Source organism: Centrocercus urophasianus, unplaced genomic scaffold (genome assembly GCF_019232065.1).
Source record: "Centrocercus urophasianus isolate 14NV4802_14NV808 unplaced genomic scaffold, USGS_Curo_1.0 seq_9, whole genome shotgun sequence".
Classification (NCBI taxonomy): Eukaryota; Metazoa; Chordata; class Aves; order Galliformes; family Phasianidae; genus Centrocercus; species Centrocercus urophasianus.
Window position 1 is genome coordinate 31606054 of NW_024885532.1, and position 7901 is coordinate 31613954.

Genomic DNA, 7901 nt, shown 5'->3' on the forward strand with positions numbered 1-7901 from the left:
CTTGTGCTAGTGCCCCATCACCCGCCAGAACTGCTTGCTGGTGTTCAGACGGAACCTCCTGTATGGCATTTTGTGCCCACTGACTCTTCTCCTGGTACTGAGCACCACTGAAAACAGCCATGCTATAATCTCTTTGCAGCCCTTCCTTTTGGTATTTGTAAACACTTCCGAGGTTCCCCCAAACCTTCTTTTCTTCATCCAGAACAGGAGTTATTTTCCAGAAGTATCACAGGCCACAGCACTGCCAGAACCACATTGGAGAAAGGTGCTGGGGTTGGGGACTGTCTGGACTCAGTGCTGTCCCCACAGTGAGGGGACTCACAAGCCCTCAGGCTGTGCAGTATGGATTGGTGCTTGGAGATGTTGGAGGGGTGTCTGGAGGGATGGACAAATTCATTCCTAAGGAACTGCAGTGCCAGCTTACTCTGCCTCAAACTGGTGCATAATGGCCTGAAAGGGCTCACAGCAGGTGTAGCGAAGTTGATGCTGCTGATAGCACATGGGAATATTTATCTCCAAGCCTCAGCTCACCCTTCTTTCTCATGTTAGACAGCCTGCCCACCTTATCACTGGGTATTCACCCACAGGTGTCCCACAGCAGCTGCAGGAGAGGAACCCAGTTCTTGGCTCTGCACAGAACCATTCCAAATCCATACCCTGTTGTCTGAGAGTGCTGTCCAAACGCTCCCTGAACTCTGGCAGCTTGTGCCCACAGCCCTGGGCAGCTGTTCCACGCCCACCGCCCTCTGGCGCCGCCCCTTTCCCTCACCCCCAGCCGCCCTCCCCTGACGCAGCTCCTTGCCGTTCCCTGTCGCTGTCACACAGAGCAGAGCTCGGTGCTGCCCCTCCGCTCCCTGTGAGGAGCTGCAGCCGCCATCAGGCCTCCCCTCAGCTCCTCTGCTCTGAGCTGAGCACACCAGGGTCTGCTCCTCATGCAGCTTGCCCTCCATATCCTTCTCCATCTCTGTAGCCCTCCTTTGGAAGCTCCCTAATAGTTTTATGTCCCTCTAACATTGTGGCACCCAAAATGCACCCAGTGCTGGAGGTGAGGCGGCGCAGCACAGAGCAGAGGGGACACCCACACCCCTCGCCTGGTGGCCATGCTGGGCCTGGGGCACTTCAGGGCACAGTTGGCTGATGCACATTAGCACCACACGTTATTCACTGGCAGAGTTTTACCACCAACAACTGAGGTATCTGTCTACCCTTCATCTGTAGCTATAACTATCCCTCTGGTGTGGTGTGAGAAGCACAGTGCATAGTGCTGCCCACCAGGCTCTGCCCTCAGCTCCTGATGCCCACCCAGAGCTTTATGTGTCACTGCCGCTGGGAGAGACTCAGCTTCTGCAGAAGGCTTTCTACCCTGCCCTCCTTCCCCCAGATGTTAGAAAAGCTACAGTGCTTGCAAGGCACAATTTCAACTTCTGTACAATTTTATCATTTCCTTTAATTGCTTCAAGCACTCTAATTTTTATACCATTGTGAAAGGATCTTTGTTTACGCTGATTGTGGAGGGCAATATTTCTAGCACGAGTAACCATGGCAATGAATAATTCTATTCTCAGGAACTGTGCCAGCTGCACTAATGCCTTATAGTAGAACTCCAGCAGTTTGCTAATGAGAGACTTCTAGTCTGTTGCAGGAGGACATTTTCCCTTGTCTACACATTAGCCTGCAGTATCTTAAAAGCACATTCTTTATCAGTTATGTTTGGAGAGAAAAATAAACAAAACAAAACAAGCCAATCTCAGCTACACAGCTGTCCCTGCAAGTAAGGTTTTCCCGTCTTCTCTTTGAGACTGCATTATGAGATACATTATTTAAGAAACTGTGCTATACAATAGTCTGCTTTAATTGCCACATTTGAAAACAAGGATGAAGTTAGGATGCTCCAGAGCAGTTGTCTGTTGTACAAAAAGATTTTGCCCTGCAAACTCCTCTAGTCAGATGTACGGCCTTTATTGCTAAGGAGAGCATTTAATAATTTTAGTAGATTCTTTTTATAAATAATCTGCTTTGAGTAAGGATCTTTTAAAATCTTTTTAATCCTTCCTATTACCTTACAGAAATAGATACTACACCTTGGAGCTGAATTACTGTGAGACGAGAGAACTGAAATTGATTGAAATATTGTCTCTTGTCTATGTATAAATGTAGTTGTTCTAGATGTAAAAAAAACAACCTGTAAAATAAGTTAAAACCCATATACTTTATACAATTCATTATTTAAGTGTTATTTAAATTATCTGAACAATAGTTCTGACATTAAGTATTTTTAGCTTAGGTGTCTCGGGGAAACCCTCAGTTAACAGCTAAGCTACAGTTTCTGTCACTGCATGACCTGTGGTCTCAAAGTACAAAACCAATCAGCTGGAGAAAAGCATCCTCCCTTGTTTGCAGAAGAACCAGAAGAACAGTAACAATCCTGAGTCTGTTATCCCGAATAGATATCCTTAAGGAAGATTATGCAACAACTGTTGAATTAGTGAAAGCACTCTAGGATGCTTGTAGCTCAAGGTTTCTAGAAAACCATTTCTTAGACTTGTGCTTTGGATCAGACAGAAGGCTGAACATGTCCAATCAAACACCAACAAGCCTTAAGATTTTTTTTTCCCCACATGTTGCAAAATGGATTGATCTCTCCTTTGTGGTTAGTGACCCAGTGCCCTAATTTGAGGCTCTGCTGTCACCAGTTTCTGTGACGGACATCTGCCCAGAGCCAGCTGTCATGCCTGGCCCCCTCCCGGGGCTCCTCTCATCACCCTCCTGTGCTCTGCTCTCAGAACAGGTGCCTGCCCCTGTCCCTAAAGACAAAGCAGGATCCAGCAAATACACCTTCCCAGAAAATTCAGCTTGGGTTGTTTTAAATGGGAAAAATGACCCCCAAATGGCAATTGGCTCAGATCGGGACAGCTTGGTTTTTCTGTGGCTCAGTAACACCCCCACCTTTCCAGCGCATGAAAATCTAGGTCAGTCTTGAAATGAAAACAGCAATGAAAAGCTGTAATGTTTTTCCACAGAGCTGTTGGAACTCAGTGATTGGCTTTTTTCTTCCCAATTTTCTTTTCCCAGGTGAGACTATTGCTTCTGTTTAACTCAGACCAACAGTTCCTCTGCCTCCTGAAGAAAGAATGATAGAATCATAGAATTGTTTCAATTGGAAGGGACATTTAGTGGCCATCTGGTCCAACTTCTCTGCAATGAATAGAGACACCTACAACTAGATCAGGTTGTTCAGAGTCCCATCCAGCCTGACTTTAAATATCTCCAGGGATGGGGCATCCACCACCTCTCTGGGCAACCTGTGCCAGTGCCTCACCACACTAACTGAAAAAACTTCTTCCCTATATCCTGTCTAAATCTCCCCTCTTTTAGTTTGAAACCATTTTCCTTTGCAGATTTTCTCAAAATATGCTCTTTGGGGTCCCTTCCCACCTCAACCACCCTGTGATCCTGCGATGTCTGAAGGGCTAGCTCAGATAGCTGTCCTGACTTGGTGACCTCCTCTTTTTAGTTGCTGGTTGGTTTTTTTTTTCCTTCTTTTTTAATGAAAAACGTACATCGATAGGGAGAGGAAAAGTGGAAGAGACAGAGGAAAAAGAAGAAGGAGAGAAAAGGAGACAAAGAGTCACTTCATGCAGCGTTTAATGGTGGCAGTAGCCCAAACCCAGGCCCTTTACTGAAGTGCAAATCCAGGCCAGTGCTCTTCAGAAACTCTCCTTTCCAGGCATGGGGATGGAATGCCCAAAAAGCTTCCAGTGAGGGGACCGACACCACAGAGGGTTAAAGCATTGCCATTTCTCAGGCAGTCCCCAGTTTATCCTTTTCTGAGGGCTGTGGTTCTGCTCATTATAAGCAATTAATCTCCAGGGCCGCTCTCTGCTGTCAGCTCGTGCCGCCGTCACGCGCCAGCTGAGCCGTGAGGAAGCGGCTGGCTGTCCCATGCTGCCTGGTGCCTCCTCCTCCAACTCATTTTGCTCCTGTTACTTGCAGGTGGTTTGGGTAAATATGTATGTGTAGACGCAACATGTTAATGCTGGTCAGGTCTAAGTGTGAGCCCCACAAGTGAGGTAGAACCTAGGCAGTTTCAGCTGCTGCTGAAAATTAGGTTTGGGGTTGAATTAGATACAGTCATATGAGCAATGTGAGACATTCCCCAGTGCTTGGGAGCTCTGCACCAGCTCTGATAAGGGAGGGCTAAAAAGAAATCAGCATGCAATCTGGGAAGGTTTCTCATATAGCTCTTTTCAGTTATACCAAATTCAACTGTATGTTGCATTCTGCACTGCCATACTACTCCATGCAACTCTCTTTGTGGATGAGTGCTGCTGTCACCAACGTTTGGTGTCACTAAGACTGCAGGGAAGTCTCGGACAGCTGAGGGGATGGTTTTAACACTCTTCAGCAGTGTACATCATTGTTGGGAGTTCTATAACCTGTTTTCCCTTTTCAACTGATGGAAAGATCTGGAGTCAAGGATTTCATTTTACCAGCTAGCATCTGAAGCACTCTATTTGAGCAGTTCCCAGTGGGCATGAATCAAAGCAGCTGCCAGCAGCCAACCGAGGCAGCAGAACCTGGTCTAGTTCTTTCTCTCCTGTTTATTGATCCATCACCTGTAATATAAACCCCAGTTTTGAGACATCACAGTTATTTCTACCACAGATCTCAGTTCTCCTCAACACCATGGGAGACCCTGAAACAACCATCTGGGAAAAGGCCAACTGCACACACCCTGGATCAGAAAGACTGCTGATAAAATAATGTAAAAATGCGTACTTCCTTTGAACTTCACACCACCTGCCTCACCAGAGCACACTGACATAGCTCTGGTTTGACCCACACCCATGTGTCTACCTGTTCACCCATCTTTTAGGTTATTGCTGGCAGCACCTGCTGATGCTCAGAGCTGTTCTACTCCTGCAGCTACCTCTGTTTGGAGGAAGAAAAAGATAAAAGCTTTCCCGTCTCTCACAGGCCAAGAAGAGAGGAAAATCCCACCCAACAAGGTAACACTGGTTAGTCTTGTGGTTGGTGTGCCCGCCACTTAAAGCACTGGAAGGGTCACTGACTAAACACACCCACAGAGCACAGTGCCTGCAGCTCCAGGGGAGGAATGATGGGAATGGTTTTGGCATTGTTTCCTTCCTCCTCAAAGCCATGCAAGTCAGGAGCTGAACACCAGGACCCGACCCTTGGCAGCTGGCACAGCAGGAGGGACAGACAGCAGATGCAGAGGGACAGACTTCTGTCTGCAAGCTGCTGCCTTCCAGCCTCGCAAAGCTGATCGGCTCGCTGGTGCGTGCTCTGATGTGCTGCTGCTGCTTCTTTCTCCTGCTGCTGCTCTCATCCTGCGCCCTGACACGGTGCCTTCATGCTGCAGCTCCAAGGGATGTATGCATAACTCCCTTGAGAAGTTTATAACAGATTTTTCAATAAGGAAAATGAACTTCTGAATGCGAAAATAAAATCTTCCAAGTTGAATCTTTCCTCTTTTGTTGTTGTTGTTGTTGCCATTATCTCCCAGCTGTTGTTGAGGCATGACCTGGAATGACTCATGGTGCTTTCAGATGTCCCTGCAGACCAGTGGGACCCACTGCTGGGAGTGGATGGAATAGTTTGCCCCCACCCTGCTGCAGCTGTGTGCTGTGCAGTGACAGGAGGTGGAGCACGGAAGGGGAAGACGCTGGGGTTGCAGAAATACAACTATTTTACCTCTCCTTTGCCAGTAAGTCACCCATCAGGGAGAGCCTCCTCGAATTGGTAGAGTTATCAAATCGAATGTCACACAGAGCAACAGCACACCCTCAACACCACCCCTCCTTGGCACAGGCTTTACCCAGTCTTCATACTGTGACAGGTCCTTCTCTCAACTCATTCTCGTCCATCTATTTCCCAGACCACCCTGTTGGTTGTTTTTCGCTGTTATCTACGTAGGCGTCTGAGCAGCACTGCACTTATCTGAGATTTCTCTTCTGCACATTAGTTTGGGGACTCTTGGCTTTTTTGGCACTAAGGAACCCAGTATGGACAGGCTGCCCTGTCTGAACTTGGGGGCTGCAGAAATGACTGAAAAACAAACAAATGAAAATAACAACAGTGGGGAAATAACAGTAGCTTGGCCATTAGTTGCCAATTTCCATTACAGTGGAGCACCAGAGATTATCCCAGTATTTCAGTGATGTAACCCAGTTTTTGGCCATAGGGAGGATCTGGCACAGGAGGTGAAAGGAAGCCATAGAAGAGGGATCCACCAAGATGCATGCGCTGACTTGATGTTTTCAGGCATAATTCTCAGAGTTAAGCTGCGTGAATAGAGATTTTACACTGAAATGTATGATTTCCTCCAAATTCTCTTCTTTTGTGCCTCCTGCACGTGAGCTTTTGTTAGTCAATTGCTACACAGCGTTTTACAGCGTGTCTTTTGTTCAGTGGTCCTTTCAGCTGTCGCACTCTGATCACATTCCCCCTAGATGTATAGAGAACTTTCTGTTTGCTTTGGGAGTTTTTTAACAAATGTTTCATTTAATATTCAGTCTTCCTTACTGTTGTCAATAAAATCAAGATCCTGGTGAATTTTACTTGGAGCAAGCTCAGTGCTGCGTTGGTGGGGCCATGTCTTGCAACCAGACTGTCTGTGCCACCCCTGGGTAGAAGGGAAGACAATAAAGACTTAATACAGACCATAATGGGGGTTATCCTCTTTTTTCCTCCTCTTCTCAGCTACTGACCCATTTTTCCCCTATGTCTCTTTCCTGGTAAATGTCTAGAGCTCCATCTAAGGGTGTCCTATTGAGGGAAAAAGAGAATTACCTGTGTTTTCTTTCCTTGTTTGTGTTGCATGTTGCATGACTGAAAGGCTTTTCTCTCTTTATCCAATAATATTCTCTGGCTTTCATTTAATAATAACCTCAAGGGGCTGTCATGATGGACTTGCTGGATAACTGAAGTAATACAGATATATATAAAAACTGCATTTCTGAAAGGAGTAATGATTTTTCATTAAGGCTGTTAATGTCCTTCTGGGATTTATTTTTTCCCCTGTTTTATTGAAATGTTTAAAATATGTAGAAGATAATATGCTCCTGGTAAATGCTTGGATAAATCTGCCAGTTTAGCTAAGAGTTGGAAAAATCCTATCTAAGACATCCTGCAAGTTGTTTGGCAAAAATAGGAAAAGCCAAAGTTGACATTTTATACGTGTATTTTTTATAGATCTATAAGAAAAATCCCTCCCAATCCTCTGATGTCTTTTCACACAGAAATATAAGTACGAACAAGAGAACAAGCCAATTTCATTTGTGTTCCTTGCCAGGTCACAGCTAACAGAGAGAAGTTTTTGAAACAGCAGCAACTGCTACTGATCCTGACCTGATTTGGAGTCTCTTCAGAGCATACAAATAAAGACAGGCTGACGAAGCCCAGCTCAGAGGCTGCTTTTCCTTCATTTATGTCAGCTGGGACTGCCGCAGGGCAGGAGGAACGTCACTGGGCAGATCAGGTGGTGGTGTTACTTTCCAAATAGTTTATTACTCTGGAGAAGCAGACCCAAATCCTACGTGTTTCCTGGGATTGTGGAGCATTGGCCATGGTAGCAGAAGTTGCTGTTCATGAACACTCACCTCCAGAAACACTTACTCTCCTTTTCTTTCCCTCTTAGCTTTTCTCTTAAGTTCCTCCCAACACTCATGTGCACCTTTAGTGGCTGCAGCACTGGCCTTCCCTGGTATTCATTCCCTTTTCTGCACATTCATGTCCATAATTTCAATTGGATTTGAAGATCTTTAAAAAGCCAAAGGAAAAGGCTTCCCTTTTTCTACAGATGCTGCAGATTTGCTGCATTTCTCCTACACTACAGTAGGCTTCCAGACTCACTTCTTGTCAGTCATTCTGACAGCATT